The sequence below is a fragment of the Eumetopias jubatus genome, unplaced genomic scaffold (genome assembly GCF_037043125.1).
Source record: "Eumetopias jubatus isolate StellerSeaLion01/CBP00866 unplaced genomic scaffold, mEumJub1_p1.0 scaffold_10, whole genome shotgun sequence".
NCBI classification, from domain to species: Eukaryota; Metazoa; Chordata; class Mammalia; order Carnivora; family Otariidae; genus Eumetopias; species Eumetopias jubatus.
The window spans coordinates 36,279,084-36,303,033 of NW_028274816.1; the positions used below are offsets into that span (position 1 = coordinate 36,279,084).

Consider the following 23,950-nt stretch of genomic DNA (forward strand, 5'->3'; position numbering starts at 1 on the left):
TGAACACACTATGGGTGGCCCCTTTCATGGATGAGGAGACAGGCTCAATGAGGTCAAGCACTGTGCTCAAGGTCACACAGCTAGGAGAGGAGAGCCAGGATTCAGACACAGATCTGTCTTCTTTGCCGCTGTCACACCCATAAACTCACTTTGTCCTCACAGCCCTATGAAGCTGGTGTGATCCCTTTGTACAGCTAAGGAAACTGAGGCTCAGAGTGAAGTGATTGCCCAACAGAAGCAGAAAGCACAGCTGGCTTGCAGACCTCTCTCTGTCTGTCTGTGAAGATCCTGTTCTTTATACCGTACCAGACTCCTTCTCTAAGGAGCCAGAGGCCAGGCTGTATACCGATGCAGCTCTATACCAGGCCCTGATGGCTTGCTTGCACCTGCTGCCAAAGGCCCCATCACCAAGGCTCCTGGAAGCAAGGCCTGCCCATGGGTGCTCATCTTCTTGTCTCCTCCTCCCCAGATCCTCTTCTTAAACTTATGTTGGTTTTTTTCAACAAACATTTAATGATCTGCTCTGTGCTTGTCCCCTTGCTAGGTGCTGCAGACACATGAGTAAGCAAAACCAGCCAGTCCTTGCCTGTTACGGAGCACAGAGACTAAGTGAACAAGTAAATAAGTGCACAATTACAAAGGCGGGTGTTCCTATAAGGGGAAAGGACATCGTGTGGTGAAAGGGTCTACCTGGGAATCTGGCCTGGCCTGGGGGGTCACATGGCTTCCTTTTGGGTGCGATAGGTGAAGGACATGTGGGTATTTGATAAGCAAAGGGGTTCAGGGGATGGAGGTATAGGGTTCCAGGCAAAAGGGTAGGTGGGAAGTCCTTACAGAAGAAAGCAGCATGGATCGCTGGAAGTTCTGGAGGGTGAGTGGGGAATGAGGAGACCAGGCTGCAGAGCTTGGAAGGGCCAGGCCATGCACGGCCTGAACAACCGGAAGGATTCTGGCTACATCTGAGGAGCAGTAGGAAGCCACTGAAGGATTTGGTCACATTTGTGGTTTCTAAAGGTGACTTTAGCTGCTTTGTGGGGAACAAAACTGGAGAAGGCCAAGAACAGATGCAAGGAAATGTCAACTGGTACATATCGACGGAGCCATCGAATTAGAGCACTCAGCATTTTGCAGTCAGCCTAGCATTATCATTACTGGATGCTAAACCACCGGGTGAAAATTCATTGGAAAAAGGATATTTAAATAGTCTAAAAGTACCTTTCCCACAGATGACAAATTATTATTTTTTTAAAGATTTTATTTATTTGACAGAGAGAGACACAGCGAGATAGGGAACACAAGCAGGGGGAGCGGGAGGGGGAGAAGCAGGCTTCCTGCTGAGCAGGGAGCCCGGTGCGGGGCTCGATCCCAGGACCCTGGGACCATGACCTGAGCCGAAGGCAGAGGCTTAACGACTGAGCCACCCAGGCACCCCCAGATGACTAATAATTGACAAAGGGAAAAAAAAATACTGTTACAGTAGAGAAATACGTCACCATCTCAACCATCGGTCAACAGCATCGGCAATAGTGAGACAAAGGGACGCTTGTGCCTCCTGATCCAATGCCCTTAGGACACACATCCGTGCTGCTGCTGGCCACACTGTGCTACCTGACTATGCGGGGCAGGCAGAAAAACCTACACCAGAGACATCCTACAAAACAACCAGCCTGCGCTCAAAATATGCATCCGTGCCCCAAAGGACACAGAAAAGCCAGAAACTATTCCAGGTTAAAGGGGTCTGCCTTTGAAGATGGAGGAAGACTCCCCCCCCGCCCCCAGGCAAGGGGTGCTGGAGGCCCCCAGAAGCTGGAAAGGGAAGGAGGCCATCCTCCCCCAGGGCCTCCGGAAGGAATGCAGCCCTGCTGATACCTCGATTTTAGAACTTGACCTCTAGAGCTGTAAGATAGTAAATCTGTATTGTTTGAAGCCACATTTGTGGCAATATGTTACAAAGGGAGAGGGGAAAATAGGCATGGTGGGCAACCAGAAGCCGAAGTGATGCTAAGTCACGCCGCCTGGTTGATCTGGTAGAATTGTTTTTTGGAGCCATCCACTAGTCAAAGTATTTTTGAGTATTGACTCTGCCATCCAATAAATTTACTATTTCTCCCACCCTTTCTTCATGTCCTTTATACAGTATCAGGAGATACCTCAGCAAATGCTTTGTCCCGGATATCTGTTGCACTCCCCCATTTGCCCAGCATCTGTCTTCTTTCTCAGTTCCCTGTGGCGACCCACTCTCCCCGTGCTCCTCCACGCAGGGAGCCGGGTGGGGCTGATCCTCCCTCCTGTCCAGGTATGGCCAATCCAATTATCCCAACAACCTGGCCTTAAGAGATTGGCTCAAGGGGATGAGCACTCGCCCAGTGTTGGTCCATTGAGATCAAATCCTAGGACTTTTGCTGGAAATACTGAGGGACAGAGTCCTTTTTCCCCCTGGGGTTGCTAAGTTGAAAGGACATATGCCTGTTGCTCCTGGAGACCATCTTATAAAAAAGCCCCTAGTCCTAGAACGAAGCCAGCTTAGAGGGAGGAAGTCAAGTAGGGAAGAGGGACTGAGTTCTGACGACATCGCTGGCACCCCTGGATCCCGCTGAGCCAACCCCAGAATTTAGGGGAGTTACATGAGCCAATATCTTCCTTTTTTTTTTTTTTTTTTGAAAAAACAGTTTGAATTGAGTTCTATCACCTATAGCTGAAAGAATCCTGGTAAATACACCTCCCAGGCCCAAATACACTATTTCTATCCTATTCCCTGACTTAGCAGTCTATCCATTTCACAACAGAAATAGGGCTAACCTAGCAATGACCTGATCTTTGTCATCGATGCTTCCTCTTCTGAGGGGTCACAAATATTTTTTGTGAGTGATCTGTGCTGAATATTTCCTATGCGCAATGTCCAGTTCACTGGCCTGTGGTTTGCAGAACTCTCTCCCCCACCCTTTTTTTAACTGGCCATGTATCTGCCTCTCTCCAACCTTCTGGCAAGGCCAGAACACCTTTTCTGAGGCATGGAGAGGCAGGGTTCATAGGAATCTCTTGAGAAATGATAGTTTCCCCGAATGGGATCTGACCCTGAATGAGCTCACATTTTCCAGTTTTCCTGAATAGTTGTTATCACCAGAGTCAGGTCAGGGCTGCTTGAGTCCTTGCCTCATGCCGTATTCACTCATTGAACTAGGTGAGGAGTTCCTCCAGCCACAGATAGGATCCTGTTCCCATAAAGTCCACTAGATGGGCTCGTATTCTGCTGGAGGCACAAACAGCATGCCCACCTATTTGTAGTATCCACTTAAGGGAATGAAGGCTACCTTACACTCCTTCCCTTCCTGAGTTCACACCAAACTTGAAATACCCCAAGACCCAGCTTCTCATACATCATGGCCACACCGAACTGGTCAAGCAAATATGGAATGGACCAGAAGCAGCTATGACACGAAGGCGCCATAACTCTTGTGGATAAAGCTCCCAGCTTTTTCCTTCATGTTGTTTTCTTAAACTTTGCCAAGCAAGCCTTAAGTTCTGTAGGTCATTTCACAGGGACCAGCAGGTGCTCTTGGGGCACAGGAAAGATGCTCGGTCATCAATCCATGTCAGCTTTTTCCCTAAAAGTCGCAGAACTCCAGATCCTCCCTTGTAACTACCAGGACTTCAGAGAACCTGCTGACATTCAGCCCTATTTCAGGTAGCACTACATTTATTTAGACAGGGCTTTATTATTTCATACAAGCAACCACCAGAAGGAGCCCTAGAGCTCTGTAATGCAGCTCTGGAAACCACGTTTGGACAACGTAAGCCCACTCTCTGGGATCATCCTCTCTTATTTTGCTGGTGCTGGAACCAAGTTTGATATAACCCCCAAATTATTGGGAGTGGGCGTCAGTTTATGTTTCTATACTTCCTTCCTCCAGAACTGAAAAAAAGCTTCCAAAGGAGACATTCCTTTTTTTTTTTAATTTTCTTTTTTTAATTTTAGAGGTGTGGAGGAAGAAAGTTGTTTACTCCATTTGCTGAAAAGATGCAGACTAGCCTAGAACTTTCCGTGCAGACGAGGTGGGATCTATCAGCTTTTTAAGATTCCCCCTTTCAAAAAATAAATTGCCCTTCTATACTATGCTTCCTTGCCTGACTTATTTTGAAAGTGTGTTGTTAACGTCAAGACTTCACACTATCCCTGGAATAGGAGGGCAGGAAATGGCAAATGGCATCTTTGTCTTAAAGGTGGAGACACTCAGGGCCCGGAAGCAACCAGAACCGGCCTTATTCCCCGGCTCCCGGCCAGGGCTTCCCCAGGCCTCGCGACCCAAATCACCAAATCCCCCTCTCCTGTGCTCGCAGAACGGCCCGTCCCACCCAACTGTTCCCCGGGGGAACCCTAGTTCTGAGCAGATCCAGGAGACCGGGTTCCACGGCTTTCCGTAACAGCGATCCACGCGAGGTGTCCGAGCGTGCTCCCGGGGACGGTGGGACCAGACTTCCCGCCCGGGGACAGTCGGGGTACCGAGAGATCCGCGACGGGTACCGGGACCCTGACATCTCCGGCCACGAGCAGCCGCCCCGCCCGTCACGTCACGTGACCCGCGCTCGGGGCTCCCCCGTGGGGAGGAGCTGGGCCACTCTGGCGCTTGCGCAGGCGGCGCCGGCGAGGGGGCGGGGCGGGCACGGCCGCCTGACTGACAGCTCGCGCGGCTGGCGCCTCGGAAGGACCCGGCTCTCAGGCCCGCGCAGTGGCCGCAGCGCCGAGCCCGAAGGTAGCCGTTCGCGCCCCGGTCCGACCCGCCGGCCGGTGCCCGCCGCGGTGAGCGAGGCTCCCGCCGGCGCCCCGGAGGGGGAAGACGCGTCACTCGTCCGGGCTGCGCGGGGCTCTCCGAGGGCCGGCGGGTGAGGGGCCGTGGGTGGAGGGAGGGGGCCGTGGGATGACGCGGGGTCGGGGCCTCAGGGGCTTTTGCAGGGTCCGCGCGGGCTGTGGGTGCGGAGGTGGAAGGGAAGCCGGGAGCCCGCGGTGTGGGGGGCAGTGCAATACCTGAGGGGGGATGGACAAGGGGTCCCCACCCCCCGGTGGCAGATGGTGTAGCCAAGTGGCTTTGGGGTGGAGTCGGCTCCTCGGTCTTGGGGGAAGAAGAACCCCCAGACTCCTCGAAGGGCATGCTGGGGAGGGGGTGCCTGGAACCAGGATGGGAAAGACATTTGCCACGTCGTGCTGTGTGTTCAGGCGTAAGTTTGCTGCCTCTCTGCTCGGGGTGGCAGACCGGTGGGGTGTGGGGTGAGGGAGAAAGGGCTCTGGCCTGGGGGCCGCCCCGTCAACTCCACCGTGCCTTCCCAGGGCCCCCCATCCTCCGGACGGGTCAGTAAGCAAAGAGGTTTGCAGAGGCCACAGCAGCATGGGCGCCGTGTTAGCAGCTCAGTTTAGAACAGCTGGTTCAGGGCGGACTGAACCAGTGGCCCCGGGGAATTGGAAAGGATAGGATGCGGTCTTCCTGGAGCTGGGTGCCTTTTCCCGCCCGTACGGGGCTTGTGCTTCCCTGGGTTGTTGCACTTGGGTTGGATTTCAGACAACGACTTTGCAGTGGCCACTAGCCATGGCCAGCTTGTCTAACTCTGTGGTTAAGTGTGGGGCAAGGGTGCCGACCTGCAGACTGAGCAGGAACTTGCCTCTGAGCTGGCACAGGTGAGGCGCCCTGGTGTGGAGGTTGTCCCTGTGGTGAGTCAGTGTAGAGGCACGCAGACAGCTGTCAGGGACCAGGCTGCTTTAGCCAGGCTGCCGCCCAGACCATTGTCACCTAATGCTACTGTTTCAGAGTCATTTCATGAGAGGGACCCCCTCCCGGAACCTAAACCAGGGCAGCCAAGATGTAGAACAGGGAATTGAGCAAAGAAAAAAAGAATGATTTTGATTGGTTACGCATGAGCGCTCCTCCTTGGTCTTTTACATCTTCCCATTTGGAAGTTTATGTTTTCTCTTTGTTCAGTCTTTCCCTTCCACTGTCACTTTTTTTTATGTCCGTTTTGTTCAGAAATAGGACTGCTCACACATCTGAAGCACAGGGCGAAAGGCTTTTGAGATCAGCTCACAATGAAAAAGTTGACTCATGAGATTTTCTTTTTCTATAAAAGAAATGAAGATGACTGAGGACACACACATAGGCGCTCTTAGTGATTACAGATTATCTCTAGCCTCTTGTATGGTTCTGGGATACATTCCCACGTTTTCTTTTGTAGTGTGTGTCTTTTGTATGGCTGTGTCAGTTAACGTGAAGATGGTTTGTGTTATTTGAGAATGTGATGACTAAAGGCAGTGAAAAGCTACTACTGGGTGACATGAGTAAGTCAGAAACCTTAAATAATTTGCTACAGAATTCTAGAGAGTAGAGAATAGTGATTCTCTTGGTATGACAATTAATTTTGGTTCTTCAGGGGTAAATTGCCTTATGGTGACCCCAAGAGAGGACATCTTTCAGGACAATCCCAAGAAAGGTTCAGAATGGAATGAGTCATGCTATATGCTTCTTTCTCGCTCGCTTGCTAGCTCACTCACTGCCTCCTCCCTCAAAAAAACCCAAAATAATCAGGTTAAAAGAGACATCAAAACAACCTGGGAAGATTAAAAAAAAAAAAAAAAGTCAGGAAAATTCAACCGGCAGCAGGAAAAATACACAAAGGGAGGAGTAAAATCCTGTTGCTCATAATAACTCCTCACTTTTACATGACAGAGTACTTTACAAAGGGCTTGTGCACAAAATCTCAACTGAGCTGCACCATAAACTTGGAGTGATAGGTGGTGTTAACACTCCCATGTCACAGATGAGAGAACTGAGGCTAAGCGAGTGCCCAGAGTCACTTAGGTCCTAGGGGGCGAAGCAAAATGATGAACCTAGCCATCTGGTGTGAACCGGAGGCAATAGTCTGTCATCAGCCTATGGAATGGGATGTGGGAAGGATAGGACGGATTACAGCGCATCCGAGGACGCCAGCATCCGCGGGCAGAGCATCCTTCTCTGCCACCACTTGCCTCTTCACTAAGTGCGCTCAGCTCCCCGGTGCAGCTACACCTTTACCACTTCCCCCACCCAAGCCTGAGAGAGTCTGCATCTACTCAGATTTGTTTATCTATCTTTGAGAAATCTAGTAGGAAGTATGCTTGCAAGGAGCCTCTTGCTCAAGTGCTTGGTATTTCCAAATAGTCTAGGTGTCTTCAGATGTGATGCAAGAGAACAAAGCAATTCTAGGGAAACGTGCCCTTAGAGTTTTCCTTGTCCTCCACCCGGAAGAAAAGTCTAGTGGTTGTGAAACGTGGGTAGCTGACCCAGTAGTTTTGTTTATTGGATGCAGTATTCTATACCTGGCATTGTCTGGGTTATGGTGACACCTTTTTTTTTTTTTTTTTTAAACCAGGGCACAGCTGTTCTCATTAGAGAAGAACACGCTTTAATCCCACTTTCTAGATCTGGACATCTAGATCTGGAAAAGGACTTCGGGGGAGGTTATCTGAGATATGTTTCAGTGGTCAGTGGTACAAAACAATTAAAATCCAAGACAATTTTAGGGCACAGCAATAGATGTATAGATCTGAATGAACAAGATGACAGTTCCAATCTACGACTCCATGCTTAGAGTATTGTGTTCTTTTCTGGACATCACATTTAAAAAGGACATAGAAAAAAAATCGAGAATATTCATTGGAAATTGCTACGGGGGTGAGTGAATTATAGCTGGTAGGCCTGAGAATCTGGGGAGCCATGGTCACAGAAGGTTCAGGGCTGTCATTAATAAACTTGTTCTCTAGTGGCCCAAGAACCAAGGGACGCAAGTTATAGTTAGGAAGATTTTGATTTAGTTTTTTTTTTTTTTTTAAGATTTTACTTATTCATTTGCAAGAGAGAGAGAGCACAAGCAGGGGGAGGGGCAAAAGGAGAGGGAGAGGCAGACTCCTTGCTGAGCAGGGAGCCCGATGCGGGGCTCGATCCCAGGACCCTAGGAATATGACCCAAGCCAAAGGCAGATGCTTAACCAACTGAGCCACCCAGGCACCCCAGGAAGATTTTAGTTTTAAAGAACGTTATCATGCCAGTAATCTTTTAAAAAACTATGGGTTGACTCATACCTCTCCCCAGTGGCTTCCCAGTACTCTGGGGGTTGAAATCAGACTTCTCACTGTCTTCTACTTGGGATGCTAGATGAGTGCTAGCTGACCTTTCTTGTTTCTGCAGCTTCATGAGTTACCACTCTCTTACAAAAAGCCCACCTTCTTCTTGTGCCTTGAACACATCCATTTCACTCTGCCTCAGGGCCTTTGCATTGGCTATTCCTTTTGCCAGATTTTCCGTTGGCTGGCTCCCTGTCATTCAAGTGAGTGCTCTAAGGTCACATCCTTAGAACTTCCCTGACAACTAAAATAGTTTCTTCCTGGTCCCCAACCCCTCCACTTTATTATATTATACTGTTTTATTTCCTTCATAACAATATCAGAAATGATCTTCTTTGAGAAAGCTTTTATTGTCTGCTGCCCATTTACCACTGTATCAGCAGTACCGCCAAAGAGTGCCTGGCATATAGTTTCTCAATAAATATTTGTTGAATGAATGATTTTAATGACAGTCAGACCTTTTCAGAGATGGGAGGGATAGCTGCCTTGGTAGCTACCAAGTTAGTTTTCTTGTACTGGGGACAGTCAGACATAGGCTGACTAGCCAGCCATTGGGCAAGACAATTCAAGCACTAGATAGATAGGAAAGCGGGTAACTCACTGTACTACTTTCCCGGGGTTGCTGTAACAAAGTACCACAACCGGGGTGGCTTGAGACAACATCTGTTTATTCTCCCATTCTCTAAAACTCCCGGTTTTAGAGACCGGGAGTCCAAAGTCAAGGTGCCAGCAGCGTTGGTTCCTTCTTGGGGGTTCAGAGGGAGAATTGTTTCATGCCTCTCTCCCAGCCTCTGGTGGTCTCCAGCAACCCTCGTATTCCTTGGCTTGAAGCCTGCATCACTCCAGTCTCTGCCTCTATGGTCACATGGCCGCCCTCTCTCTTTGCATGTGTGTGTGCGCGCGCGGGGTGGCGGGGGGGTCTGTTTCTTTTCTTATGTAAGGACGCCATCAGGTTGGTCATATTCCATTATGACTTTATTGTAACGTAACTAATTACATCTACAAAGACCCTGTTTCCAAATAAGGTCACGTTCATAGATTCTGGGGGTTAGGATTTCAACGTATCTTTTTAGGGGACACAGTTCAATGCATAACAGCTTCTAACTTCAAGATCCAGTGACATTTTAAGATTTTTTATTTATTTGACAGAGAGAGCGAGAGAGCACAAGTAGGGGGAGCAGCAGAGGGAGAGGGAGAAGCAGGCTCCCCACTGAGCAGGGAGCCTGATGTGGGGTTCGATCCCACACCCTGGGATCATGACCTGAGCCGAAGGCAGCCACTTAATCAGCTGAGCCACCCAGGCGCCCAGATCCCGTGACATTTTAAAGGGAAAGACTGGAAGGAGGTGCTGCATTCTCTTTAGGGATAATGATGTGGATTTGGGTATTTTTACATGAAGCATTGTGCTCTTTACAACTTGCAAGGTAAGTGGTGATCTGGCATGTGTCAGAGTGAGGAGGCCAAGGGTCCTAGCAGTTGAGTGACTTGCCCAAGGTCAAGAGGACAAGATGAGTCTCCTGTGTCAGATTGCAAGGCCTGTGGCCTCCCCCGCCTGCTACCGGAGGGGTCTTACTAGTGGCACAAGGCCAGGGTAGGATGTGGGATTTGTCTGATGGCTCTGCCGGAGCCCTTCAGGGATTATTTCCTTCCTTGGCGGTTTGCTTTACCCTCTCCTTGTAGGGGAGGCATCGCTCCTTGACGTCCCACGGTGAAGTAAATGGTGCACGTGAGCCTTACACTGCCAACACGAAACCTCATGTGGTCAGCTCTGATGGGCCCTATAACATTAGGAGAAGTTGGTTTCCCCTTGTTGGGCTTTCCCAGGGATTCAGAGGGGCTTTTCCATAAGGTTTTTTTTTTTTTAAGATTTTATTTATTTGACAGAGAGAGACAGTGACAGCAGGAACACAAGCAGGGGGAGTGGGAGAGGGAGAAGCAGGCTTGCCGCTGAGCAGGGAGCCCGATGTGGGACTCGATCCCAGGACCCTGGGATCATGACCTGAGCCGAAGGCAGACGCTTAACGACTGAGCCACCCAGGCGCCCCTTTCCATAAGGTTTTAAGAGTTCCGGGTTTTAGTGTCTCGGGTTATGACCCTGAAAAAGTATTGCTGGTGTTCCAGGAATGAGCCATCCAGGTATTCACGGGGAAACTTTGCATTTTGGGGGCTGGGGCTGGGGGAGTGCGTGAGAGCAGGGCAGGCTGCCAGCAAAATATCCGAAATGACTTGCACCTTTGCCTTTGAGACCTTTTCATTTCTGGCTCTGTCTCGCCTTATTAAGGGAGATAGGTAATCCCTCCTTTTTTAATGTAATGAATTTTTGGACAAGGTAATACATGCAGATGGTACAGAATTCAGATGGTAAGAGAAAGATGTCTGGTGAAGAGCAGTTCCTGCCTCTGCCTTCCCTGCCCCCTCCAGCTTCCCAGTCCCTTCCCCAGGGGCACCCATCAACCCCAGTTTCCTCCATCTCCTTCCAGATCTGCTGTCCCCTTTAATGTCCCCGAGTGCCACCTCCCCTCACACAACCCAAGGGCTCTGCTTACATCCCTGCCTTCCATTCTTCCTTCTGCTGCATTTTCAGAACCCCTTCCGTGGGGACCTGATGGGCCGATGCATTCCCATGTGTTAGGAGTTGATGACGAGCTCTTCTGCCAAGAGTTTTATATTTGGAGGGAAAGTGCTCAGAAGGAAGGAGCGTGTGATGTAAAATGTGCGGTTCTGAGGCCAGAGGGTGGGGAGAATGCTTGTATTGCTGGGGTGGTTCTCAGAGTCCAGTTCCTTTAACATCAGGGTTAGCCCTGAAGGGAGGCCAGTGCAGAGCATTCTGGGGGAGAAAGGTGGGAGGGGCAGTTGTGCTCCTGAGGGAGGGTGTTGCTGAGACAGGTCATGCTGATTGGCTTTGCTCTGCCATACCCAGCAGTGTGCTCAGCGCTCTCTGGGGCCATCATGCTAACCCCCGCAAGAACACTCCCGGGTAGCTGCCGGTGCCATCCCCAGTTCACAGACGAGAAATCTGAGGTGCCGAGAGGAACCTGCCCGCTGTCTGTGGTTCTCATCTGTGTACAGGGTAGTGGTCCTGTGTAGAACAGTATCTTCCTAGCTCTCGAAAGGAAGAGCTACTCACATGTGGCCTGTGTGTGAGGTTGGTGCTGTTCAATAGAGCAAGGACGTTACATAAGAAGGACCTGCTTTCATCCTCAGGGGTTTTCTGGGCTCATTCCAGAAACGTTCTCTTGCCTCTCACGGTCCAAGACGAATGACCAAGATTCGTTCCACCATAGGAGTAATCTCCAGCAAATGCTGAGGGAAATGGCAGATTTGGAGGGGGGAAAAAAAGGGAGAAAAGGGGATTTTGTTTTTTCAGTTAATTACTGGATCCACTTAGGAAAACACCATATTCCTCAGTGATGTCCTTTTGTAAACCAGGTGTGTGTCCTGAGGCATTTTCCTGGCCTTTGCATAACGGCCAGGCATGACTCAGAGCAAATGACTCACCAGTGGCAAAAGTGACCAGTGAGCTAGGGGAAAAACGAGGCTCTAACAACAGTAGAGCAAACGGTAAATGGAAAATACCAGAGCAGATGAGCTTAGAGGGCTGTTGTTTGCCAACACTCCTGAGTTAGGGGACTTAGGGGTGAACCCAGGAGGCTGAGATGCAAAAATAGGGCCCAGTTAAAAGGGGTGAAAGCCTCATGAGAGAAGAAAACCAAATTTTGAGTTAAGAGTAAAGTAGCAAGAATGAAGTAAGTGCATTAAGTGAGACCAAAACAATAACAAACCTAAAAACCCCCAGTTTTAAAAACTTAATTAGTGCGGTGGTACAAGGAAATAGGAAACCAGTTAACAGAGGAAAGCTAGTCTAACACCCTCCCTATTCTGCAAGGAGGCAGGTTAGCTGAACTTCATTAAGCAGCAGGATGGCTCTGAGAATCCTGATGCTCCATTTGGATAATAAAAAAAAATACTTCAGGGGCGCCTGGGTGGCTCAGTCGGTTAAGCGTCTGACTCTTGGCTTCAGCTTAGGTCTTGGTCTCAGGGTTGTGGGATCAATCCCCGCATTGGGCTCTACACTCAGCGGGGAGCCTGCTTAAGATTCTCTCCCTCTCCCTCCCTCCACCTTGCACTCATTCTCTTTCTTAAAAAAAACAAACTTCATTTACCTGCTCTTGTGGTGGAAAGAGGTATTATATATAATCAAAATTTTAATGTAAGTTGAATTAACCAGACTTATCCTATGGGAAAGAAGTAGCATCTCTGATGTCATCTCCTATCCTCTTCTTTTTGTTTTTAAAGATTTATTTATTAAAAAAAATTTATTTGAGAGAGATTGTGTGTGTGTGAGAGAGAGCACATGCTCGCTCTCTCTCACACACAATCTCTCTTTCTCTTTGTTTCTCAAATTGGGGGGAGGGGCAGAGGGAGAAGGGGAGAAGCAGACTCCCTGCTGAGCATAGAGCCATATGGGGGGCTTGGCCCCACAACCCATGAGATCACGACCTGAGTGGAAACCAAGAATCGTCTGCTCAACTCAACTGAGCCACCCAGGCGCCCTTCCTATCCTCTTCTAAGTAACCCTGCCAGCTGACCCAGAGTGGCCCAAAGCTTGAGGGGTCCCACAAGGTTGATGCCTCCCTCCTGGTGGTCCTGCTTCTGTTCTTGCTTGAATGCCAGTCCTTTCTCCACGCAACCACCAAGTGTAGCATCTTGGTAAAACATAAATGAGGTTATGATGTTCCCCTGATGTAAACCCTCCAGTGCTCTCCCATGGCTCCTGGGATGAAGCCCTAACCCCTTAGCTTGGCCTCCAAGCCTCTGCCTCAGCACCTGGCCCGCAGCCCTGCCATCCTTAGCTCCTTCCCTCCCTCCCTGTGTCTACCCCATGGAGCCATACTGCCTCACTGTTGCTTTAATGGGCCAGGTTCATTCCCACTGCAGAGCCGTGAATTTGCCATTTCCTTGGGCTGGGATGCTGGTCCTCCAGATGGTAGAGTGACCCTCCCTGGCTTCTCAGGCTGAAGGAGCTCCCCACCTCCATCTGGTTTCTCTGGCCCAGCACTGCCCAATGGAAATATGGGGTGAGCCACATGCATTGTATTAAGTTTCTAGGAGCCACACTAAACAAGTAAACAGAACAGGCAAAATTAATTTTTATCATGGATTTTATTTAATCCAGTATTTAATCTCATTTCCACATCTAATCAATATAAAAATTATTATCGAGACATTTTACATTCTCGTTTTGTGCTAAGTCTGATGTCTGGTGTGGTCAGCACAACTCAGTTTAAATGAGCCACATTTCATGGGCTTCATAGTCCTATGTGGCCAATGGCTACTCTATAGGACAGCATAGCTCTAACCCATTTGTGCTTTATGTTATTCACAGCACTTAGACGGACTATAATGATCTCTTTGTTCTCCGACTAGAACATAAGCTCCCTGAGGGCTAGGCTTTTGTTTGTCTTACTCTTCTGAAACAATGCCTGGCACACTGTGAATGCACAATATTTGTTGAATGACGGGTACGAACCTATGGCAGAATGAACGAGACACAACCATATCCGCTTACCACTCCAGGGGCAACTAAGTAGCCAGTGCCATTTGGAGTCTGTTTTAATCAGAGGAATTCAATGCACAGGGTTTCCCGTGGCCAACAATATTAACTGTTTCATATACAGACTTAGATATTGTTTAAGGTCTCCTGTGATCACTTTTATTGGGTTTATTTTGGGGGGTACAATGATAACCAAAGAGAGAAGGGTTTTCACTAGGAACCAGTTAACAGGATTGAGATTCTTTGGCGTTGTTTGCTGCTTGGAGTTAAAATAGATCAGAGATTTCAACTGGGGGAAGTGTCCAGAGACATTTTTGATTGCCACAACTTGGGGGTAACCGCCACGTATCTTGCTGTGCCCACAGAGGACAGCCCTCACTGCAAAGACTGATGCAGCCCGAAAGTGCTGGGTAGGTCGGCCCTGCTGTAGATCAGCGTGGTGCCAACATTTGTGGCATTTCTGAGTCGCCTCTGATAATGTCAGGAAGGTTGTTAGTCTGTGGAAACTTGACAGGTTCTCTGCAGACCCCATCTTTTCATGCCCTTCTCTCTCTCAGGCTAAACCTGCCTCTGCTTATCGGCTTTTTTCCTAAAAGGGTAGACCAAATAAAACAGCCTTCAGCTAGAGCATTTGAGAGGAAAGAAAATTAGCTTCCCTTTTAAACTGGGAGTTAGAATTCTGCAGGGAAGACATCTGGAAGAGCCTGTGTCCTCAGAACCGCGGATCAATACACTTGAAGTGCCCCCTGAAAGCTATTTAGTTACTTTCTGACCAGAGCAGCACCTGAACCTGATTTCTTTTTAGTTACATGCAAGGAAACATCTGCCAAGTACACTTGTAAAAAATCCTTATTTACACTCCAAAGCAGGATCAGAGCACAGAATTATGTGCATTTTAATTCTTTTTATACATTAAGGCCCCCCAAAATAAGAGAATTTGGCTCCCATATTATTGGGGGTAGAAAAACGATTGACTGTACTTTTAGCTTTTCAGGTTTTGGGGAATACAGTTGACTCTGGAACAGCAGGTTCAACGGGTTTGAGCTGCACGGCTTGCTTATATGTAGATAATACGGTGCTGTGTCATAGGTGTATCTCCTCTTACGATCTTCTAAATGCTGTTTTCTTTAGCTTGCTTTATTGTAAGACTAGAATATGTAATACACGTAACATAAAATACATGTTAGTAGACTGTTTACCTCATCAGTAAGGCTTCTGGTCCCCAGTGGGTTATCAGGAGCTAAGTTTTTGGGGAGTCAGAAATTATGTGCAGACTTTCAACTGTGAGTGTGGGGTCACTCCCCAACTGTGGTTCGAGAGTCAGCTGCACTTGCAAATACAAACTGAACTTGTACCAGACTTGGCAATCAACGTTTGTCGTCCCTTGCGACTCTCCAGCGAGGTCTGAATGCAACTGTGTTAGCGGTGTGCAGGGTATCTACTGCCTTCTGCTTCGTGCTGCCCTCTCTGGAGTATCTTCCCTAGTCTGAGCGACCAGCTTCTACTAGAATCAACCCCAGGAATGCAGTCTTTAAAGTCTCCCCGGGCAGAATGGAGCGCTCCTCCTTCTGGGCTCCCGCTGACATCTTCATCCTGGAATTGCGGCCCTCGTGACGTCCCTGTGATCATTTCCTTATATCTGTCCCTCCCTCGATCGCGTTGGGGAAAGGAAGGCCCCATACCCTGTTGTTCCTTGTACCTCCGGACTTACTACAGTCCCCACGACATGGTAGGGGCCTAAAACATGTTTGTCCAACGAAGGACCTGAATTTTACAAAATAACACCATTCACCTGTCCACATTGGTACTGCCACCAAAAGGAAGCAGCGGCCACATTCTTTGGCCTAGGGCGGTGACATTGCAGGACGTGGCCCTGAACTGAGAGATGACAAACCAGTCCAGGGACGAGAGTGACCATTTTCGCTGGTTCCCCTTTACCCATCTGGTGATGTTGTGGGCAGAAAGCCTGGGCTATCGATGCAGCTGTGTATGAGCCACTTTGCCGCCTTGACATCACTCCGTCACAGCTACTTCCGTGAGTCTGTGCCTCCCCCTGTCCCTCCCTTGTCTGTCTGCCAACCCCCCCCACCATCCTCCGGAAATCTCAAGTCTCATCCAACTCTAACATCATGGGATTTTATTTGAGTTAAACAAGGTCTAGAATTATTTAGGGATAACTGTTTTGTTCCCACTCCTTTGCAGGCATCTCCTTTATTAGTGTTATTTTTCGATTGTTTTTTTTTTTTTTCCTTTAGACACTGAGTAATGTCTGTGAAAACCTAGCATTTGTGGGTGACCAATGCTGAGCTTTCCTCGTTGGCTGATGTCTACTGTAACAGGAATTAGGAAACCTCTTTAAATGCTGTGGAATAAATGTCTAAATCAGACATTGCCTGCATCACCCCCAAATAGGGAGACCCCTGGCTTGTGTCTTCTTCTGTAGTGATGGGCAAGAGAGGGTGAGTCCACAGCATCTGTTTGGAGGGTCCTTATGCACACCCCAGGTTAGCACAGTTCCCAGTTTGCATTACAGCAAGGCTGTGGCGTCTGGCTCTGATTGGGTTTACCCAGACTCTTTGATTTTGGCTCTCTGGCTTTAGGCAGCTGTTTAACTTTTCTAAGCCTTCAAGCTTTTTTCCAGCCATAAAATGGGGATTCTATTCTAATAGACCTAGCCCACATGTTACGGGACAGTGAAATCAGGTTATCCATGTAGAGCATTAGCTCAGTGCCCTGTACGTAGTGAGCGTGAATGTTAGTGGTAATTATCATTTCCCTATTAACAAGTACTAAATAGTAGTAATAGTTAGCATTATGGGGAAGAACAGCCCAAACCAGCTCAGCTTTCTCGCACCATCGCAGTCACCAAAGCAGCAGAGTAGGAAGCAGGGGCTCTGACCTTCTAGGGAGCACGTACCACTGGGAACACCACGGCATTCAGGTGTGGCAGGACAGCCCACACGTGCACGGAAGAGGAGGAAGCAGCGACTGTTTCAAGATGTCTGAAAATGCCATCCTTTTATTCAAATATGAACTTGTAAGGAGAGAAAAACTTTAGAAAAATGTGATTGTCTATAGCTTCTAGAACGGGTGGTATAAAAATCTTTTAAATGTTTGATAGAAAGACCTGTCATGTCACATCTAAGGCCACTCAGCAGAATCGTGATGCCCTGTCCTTAGGTCCGGCAGGGGGTCTCCGTGTGTGCATGCATGTGTATGTATGTGTGTGTCCCTCTCTGTCCTTCTGTCTCTGTCTCTCTGTCCTTCTGATCGTTGGAACAACCTAGCAGGGATGGTCTGGCCAGAGGCACTTGGTGAAATAACCCTTTCCTCCCTGTCATGTTTTGGGGGATTCTGAATCCAAAAAAAAAAGGCATACTTGAGCTCTCAGATGAAAACCGAGTGTCTGGAATGGAATCTGAGGAAGATATTCATATGTGCTCAATAAAGGAACAGCAGTTGGGCAATGGGGCAAATCACTCCAGGAAAGAAAAGAAGCAAAGCAGGCCATGGGGGTGGCGTCCTCTCTCCTTTGCAGTCTTGGCAGAGGAACCAGCACCGTCCTCCCTTGGTTCTCCTGAGAGTCGGTGTGTGACTGTCCCTGGCCCAGGCCCCTGGGTGGAGAGACAGGCTGACGACTGGCAGAGGTTTGGGTCAGGCTGTGGCCAAGCAGGGAGGATATGACCCCTGCCCCCATGGCCGCATCGCCTCCAAAGACCAGGGTGCTGCCCTGCATGACTCCCAGGCTATCCTTTGTTCTCTTTGCTTGGGTTGTTCTGCCATGATGAGCCAATCGTGGTGACATCTAACTGCCTGATATGCCTTACATGGACCGTCGTGCCCTTAGGAAGACATGCATGCGAGTTTTTCATCTCTTGTCTCCTTAAAACCACAGTGGCTCAGAAGGAAGGAAGCCCTGGTTACAGAAGGCCTGTCTTTTTCCCTCAGGGTCACTTGGTGAGTTCTCTGTGGCTCAGGGCCTTTGTCTAGTCCATACTGAAGAGGCTGGATCCTCGTGTGGGTTTGCAGGAAGGAGGCGACCCCGGGCCGGAGTGCACGCCAGGGCTGCAGGCCCCCAGGAAGGGGAGATGGTGGTCTCCTGCTTTACCCAGGGCAGGTCCCAAGCTTTCCAGGCCGTGACTCAGAAACCAGGCCCCTCCCCTGTGACCCTGACTGGGGAGCTTTGACTTCTGCATTTACTTGATTGTGATGCGGAAGAGTGAGACCCCAACTCTACCAGCAGCTTTGGAGAAAGTCTCTCCCTCCGTGATTACTAGGTCAGCAGGAAAGGAATTCTCCAATCCTAGTCATGGAAATGGTCTGTAACAGTCAGAGATGCCCTCCTGGACACGTCTGTGGCATGACAGAGTGGAAGGAGAGGAGGGCAGGACCGCCACTCAGCTGGTGTCAGCTGCTCAGGCCTGTTGGTGAGCACCGTTCTTTGGGGAGAGAGAGTCCTTATATGTTATGCTTAAGCAGATGCCCCATGTCCTTGTTTTAACAATGTAACAGAGGGAGTTCGGAAATTGGGTTCCACTTCAAGGATTCAATGATCCTAAGTCATTGTCACCTCAGATGAAGTGACCAGGTTCTGCCCTGTGTGTGTGTTGGGGGGGGGGGGTGTGTACTGTGCTCCAGCCTGTTCAGGCTGCATGGACAATTGTCACCTCCAACCAGCAGTCAACTCAAGGCTCTATGGAGCCCTTTTGCGTGCCCAGCCTTGATCCTGACATCTAGCTCGGGCTTTCTGTACCCCTCTCAGGTGCAGGGCTGTGCTCCTAACGGGTGAGGCCCATCCTTCAGGGCCATCCACTTAGGGAGGGGTCCAGAAGCAAACGTTGGCAGGTGCTAGGTAGCCCTCAGGAGGTGAGCCAGGCCATTGCACTTGACAGTACCGTGTTCTAGCTTCTCAGATGCAGGGAGTTGCCCTTGACTTCACTTTGGTCTTTGGCTATTTGTACTTCACGTAGAGAATCTGGCAGGAGTCATGTCTGTGGGTTTCCCTCATTAAATCTTTTTTTGCCATGTGTCTTTTCCCTCCCTGCATTCACGCCTGCTCTGTGTGGCTTTTCTACCTGTTTAGTTTGAAAACAAGACTGACTCAATCTGGGCTTTTTCCATGCATGACTCTCTCTTCCATGTACACAAAGGATGAAAAGAATCACAGAAAAACTGGGGACTCTGGTATTGTAGAACTACCCACTTCTGTGCTTCCACTCTGCCTAGCAAGAATGGGGACCGTTTACCCACTGGAGGCCTTTCTCCCCTGCCTTCATCATTTCTGGCCCATCTCTGTCTGCTGGACCCTCGATTGTTCTTTGCTTCCCTCGCGTGGCAAAGAAAGAATTCCTTTTCCAAGAGAGTGGGTATTGGTGCATAAACAGCAGAGAAGGGACGGCCTCTCTGTGGCCAGCGCCATCCTTTGAGGTCAGCTGGTGGTGGAGAGGAGATGGCTGACTCGGTTGCCCCACATTCTCCAAGGACCCACATTCAGAACCTGCTTGTCAGGAAAGGTGTGTAGCTCCAGACAGACACCTGGGAGAAATGTGGACAGAGAAACCAAGAAATTTAGGACACGTGCCAGGCTGGATGATGGGCTGACATCAGCCAAGCAGCTGAAGAATTGGGTCCCTAGAGCCCAACTTCTTACTAAAAAAAGGGAACTGTCATTTACTTAGCCCCTGCTATGTTCTGGGAACTCGACTGGCTGTTTCCACCTCTTTTTTTCTTTTCTTTTTAATTAACCTATGGTAAAATTGACCTTTCCTTGGAGTAAATTTCTATGAGTTATAAAATGTATAGATTCATTTAAAAAATAAAATAAAACATAGAGATTCGTGCAAACACTGCTGCATTCAATTAGGAAACAAAACGTTTTCTCCATCACCCCCCAAACCTCCTTGGGTTCTCCCTTGTGTTCACACCCACCCCCATCCCTAACTCCTGGCGACCGCTGATACTCCTCTTCTGGGGCATGTCTTATAAATGAAATCATACCATAGGCAAACTTTGGAGAATGGCATCTTTCACACACCATAATGTGTCTGAGGGTCACCCGAGGTGTTACATGTAGTAGGATTTTATTGCTGAGAGGTAGACCATTGTATAGGTACCCCACAGTGTTTATTCATCCACCTGTTGAAGGACATTGGGTTGTTGTCCATTTTTGATGATTAGGAATAGAGTTGCTAGAAACATTTGTGTACAGATTTTTGTGTGAACCTAAGTTGTTGTTTTTCTTGAATATGTATGTAGGAGTGTCATTGCTAGGTTGTGTGACAAGTGTATAACTTTGAAAGAAGTGACCCAAATATCCCATGCAGAATTCCAAATAATGTCTGTAGAAGCTCTACCCTGAAGGAGGTGGAGCATAACTACCCACTCCTTAAGTAGGGGCCGCCCATAGTGACGTCCTTCCAAAGAGCCCAGGATGGAAGAGGAGATCAACAAAAGAGTACTCTGCTGTGGGGAAGCCTGGTAACCATGCCCTCGGCTGGGGCTCAAGGTCGGCAGTGAGAAGTGCTGTCGATGGAATATGCCTCTGATATGACATGGTGACAGTGGCACTTTACTTCTGGTCTTCCTCCCCAAAATCCATACCCCCAGTCTAGCCAGGAGAAAAATGTCAGACAAATCCCACTTGAGGAACATTCTATGAAATACCCAATACATACTCCTCAGAATGGTTAAGGTCATCAAAACCAAGCGAAGTCTGAGAACCTGTTAGAGCTGAGAGGAGTCTCAGGAGACACAGTGACTGACTCGGGGTCCTGGAACAGAAAAAGTGCATTAGGGAAGAGCCGAGGAAATAAGAACGAAGTACAGATGTTAGTTACTGAGAATGGATCGATACTGGTTCATGAATAGTGACAAATAGGGCTTATTAATATAAGATGTTAACAGTAGGGGAAACTTGATGTGGGTTATGTGGGAATTCTCTACTATCTTTGTGACTTTTCTGTAAATTTAAAACTCTTCAAAATGAAAAAGTTTATTAAAAAAAACAAAAACAAACAAACAAAAAAAACGCCTGCCAAACCATTTTGCATTCCCATGCGACATATGACCAGCAACATATGAAGAGTTCTAGGTGCTCAGCATCATCGTCAGCACTTGGTACTATCAATATATTTTATTGTAGCCATTTTAACAGATGCATAATTGTAGCTTGTCATGGTCTTGACGCGCCCTTCCCCATTGGCTGGTAATGCTGAACCCTCTTCACGTGCTGACTTACCATCCACCTGGTCCTTGTGCTGTGTCTGTCCCCCTTCCCCTTAGTAGTAAGTTGGCTGCTGCTTCTTACTGATACGTTTTGAGAGTTCTTTCCACATTCTGGACACCAGTCCATTGTTGGCTCTGTGACCCACGGCTATTTTCTCCCAGTCTGTGACTTGCTTTTTCATTGTTGTAGCAGTGTTTTTCACACAGCAAAATCTTTTAATTTTTAGGAAGTCCAGTATATCAACTTTTCCTTTTATGGATGGTGCTTTCGATGTAATGTCTAAGAACTCTTTGCCTTGTTTTATCCTAAAAGTTTAATGTTTTATGTTTTATGTTTAGTCTATGATCCATTTGACTTATTTTTAAATCAGATGTGAGGGTTAGGTCCAGATTCTTTTTACCTATCTATCACTCTACCTCTCTCTCTTTTTTTTTAAGGTTTTGTTTTTGAGTAATCTCTGCACCCAATGTGGGGCTTGAACTACCAACCCCAAGATCAAGAGTCGCATGCTATGTTCCACCGACTGAGCAAGCCAGGTGCCCCAATCTTTCTCTCTTTGTCTCTCTATCCATCTCTCTATTCTCTCTCTGCACCCCCCATCTATCTTTCTATCTCTGTTTGCCCATGGATGTCCAGTTGTATCAACACTACTTGTTAAAATGACTATCCTTGAGCAACCCTCTTGGGTCCCCTCCCTCTTTGGGAGCTTTGTACTCTATCATTCAATAAACTTTACTATTGCTAAAAAAAAAAATTAAAATAAAATGACTATCCTTGTTCCAATGAGTTGCTTTTGAATCTTTGTCAAAAATTAGCTGACTGTACTTGTATGCTGTCCTGTTTCATTGATCTGTGTGTTTATCACCCACCAACATCACACTGTCTTGACTACCATAGCTATCATAGTAAGTCTTAAAATCAGAAGGTGTGATTCTTCCAACTCTATTCTTCTCAAAGTTGTCTTAGCTAGTTCCTTTGTCTATCCATATAAATTTTAGCTAGTTCCTTTGTCTATCCATATAAATTTTAGAATAAGCTTGTTTATATCTACAAAAAGTCCTTCTGGGATAGGAACTGTGTGAGATTTGGGAAATACCAATTTGGGGAGATTCCATATCTTTACTGTGTTCGGTCTTCCAATCCTCAGACACAGTATGTATCTCCTTTAGTAAATCTTCTTTGGTTTCTTTCTTTTTTTAAAAAAAGATTTTATTTATTTATTTGACAGAACGAGAGAGCACAAGCAGGGGGAGCAGGAGAGGGAGAGGGAGAAGCAGGTTCCCCACTGAGCAGGGACCCCAATGCAGGACTCGATCCCAGGACCCTGGGATCGTGACCTGTGCTGAAGGCAGACACTTAACCATCTGAGCCACCCAGGTGCCCTGGTTTCTTTCATCAGTGTTTGGGAGTCTTCAGCATACAAATTACTGTATGTGTTTTGATAGATTTGTGCTTAAGTATTTACTTTTTTCAAGTTATTGTAAATGCTATTCTGTTTTTAACTTCAGTTTCCAAATGTTCAGTACTAATATGTAGAAACATGGTTGAATTTGTGTTAACTTGTATCTTGCAAACTTGCGAAAGTCACCTGTTCTAGAGATTTTTTAGAAAAAGACTCCTTAGGGGGCCCTCTGGCTGGCTCAGTCAGGGGAGCATGCAACTCTCGATCTTGGGGTTGTGAGTTCAAGCCCCACGTTGGGTGTAGAGATTACGTAAATACTTAAAAAATATATTCCTTAGGGTTTTCTACTTAGACAATATGTCATCTGTGAATAGACAGGATTATTTTCTTCTTCCCAATATTTTTTTCAGTGCCTTTTGATATCTTTCCCTGGCCTTATTGCACTAGATAAGACTCCTGTTGTACTGTGTTAATAAAAGTAGTGAGAGCCAATATTTTTGCCTTGTTCCCAGCGTTCTAGGGAAAGCATTCAGTCTTTCACCGTTGTGTATGCCAGATGAAGAGTTTTTATAGATGCTCTTTATCAAGTTGGGGAAGTTTCCTACTATTCCTATTTGCTGAGAACTTTTATCATGAATGGGGATTGAATTTTGTCAAATCTATTTTGTTGTATCACTCAATATGATCCTATGTTCTTTCTTTATACTGTCCCTGCAGTGGATCACATCGTTTGATTTTTGCATCATATTTCCAGGATAAACCCTACTTGCTGATAATGTATTATTCTTTTTGTGTGTTGGTGTAGTTGATTAGCTGATGTTTAACATGTCTGCATCTATGTCCATGAAGGATGATGGCTTGTCATTTTCTTGTACTGTACTGTCTTTGTTTGATTTGGTAGAGTAATAGTGGCCTCATAAAATGAATTGGAGAATGTTACATCCTCTTGCATTTTCAAAGAGGGATTGTGTATAATTGGTGTTGTTTATTTAAATGCTTGGTAGAATTTGCCAGTGAAAGCATCTGGACATGGAGATTTCCTTTTGGGAAGGTTCAAAACTATCAATTTCTTTAATAGTTATGGGACTATATGCGTTATCTGTTTCATCTTGGGTGAATTTAGGTAATTTGTGATTTTTAAGGAACTGAAATTAACCATCTTATCTAGCTTATTGGCTTTATGTGTGCCCTTATCATCCATTTATTTACTTATTTATTTACTTATTCATTCATTCATTCATTCATTCATTCTTAGGGAGATAGAAAGAGAGAGAGATGAGGAGGGCATAGAGAGAGGGAGAGAGAGAATCTCAAGCAGGCTCCATGTGGGGCTGGATCTCACAATCCTGAGACCATGACCTGAGCCAAAGTCAAAAGTCAGATGTTTAATCGACTGAGCCACCCAGGAACCCCTCTTGTCATCCTTTTAATGTCTACAGGGTCTCTTGTAATATCCCCCTCATTTATTCTTGGTATTGGTGATTTGTGTCTTCTCTCTTTCTTCATCAATCTTGCTTGAGAGTTATTAAGTTGAAAGATCTTCTCTAAGATAGAAGCCATTTTTAGTTGTATTGGTTTATTCTCTTTTTCAACCTCATTGATTTCTGTTCTTTACTATTTCCTTTA

General features: G+C 47.3%; 1 protein-coding gene across 3 annotated transcripts in view; it reads left to right on the forward strand.

The window, feature by feature from the left end:
* Window positions 1-4,662: 4,662 nt before the first annotated feature.
* Window positions 4,663-23,950, forward strand: part of KIAA0513 (KIAA0513 ortholog) — a 61,718-nt gene continuing 42,430 nt past the window's right edge. The window contains exon 1 of one of the 3 annotated variants that reach the window (XM_028093724.2): window positions 4,663-4,751. The gene's annotated coding sequence lies outside the window, so the exon portion shown is untranslated. Of the gene's footprint in view, window positions 4,882-23,950 lie in introns of all 3 variants that reach the window. The other 2 variants (XM_028093732.2, XM_028093716.2) reach the window with 2 other exon arrangements.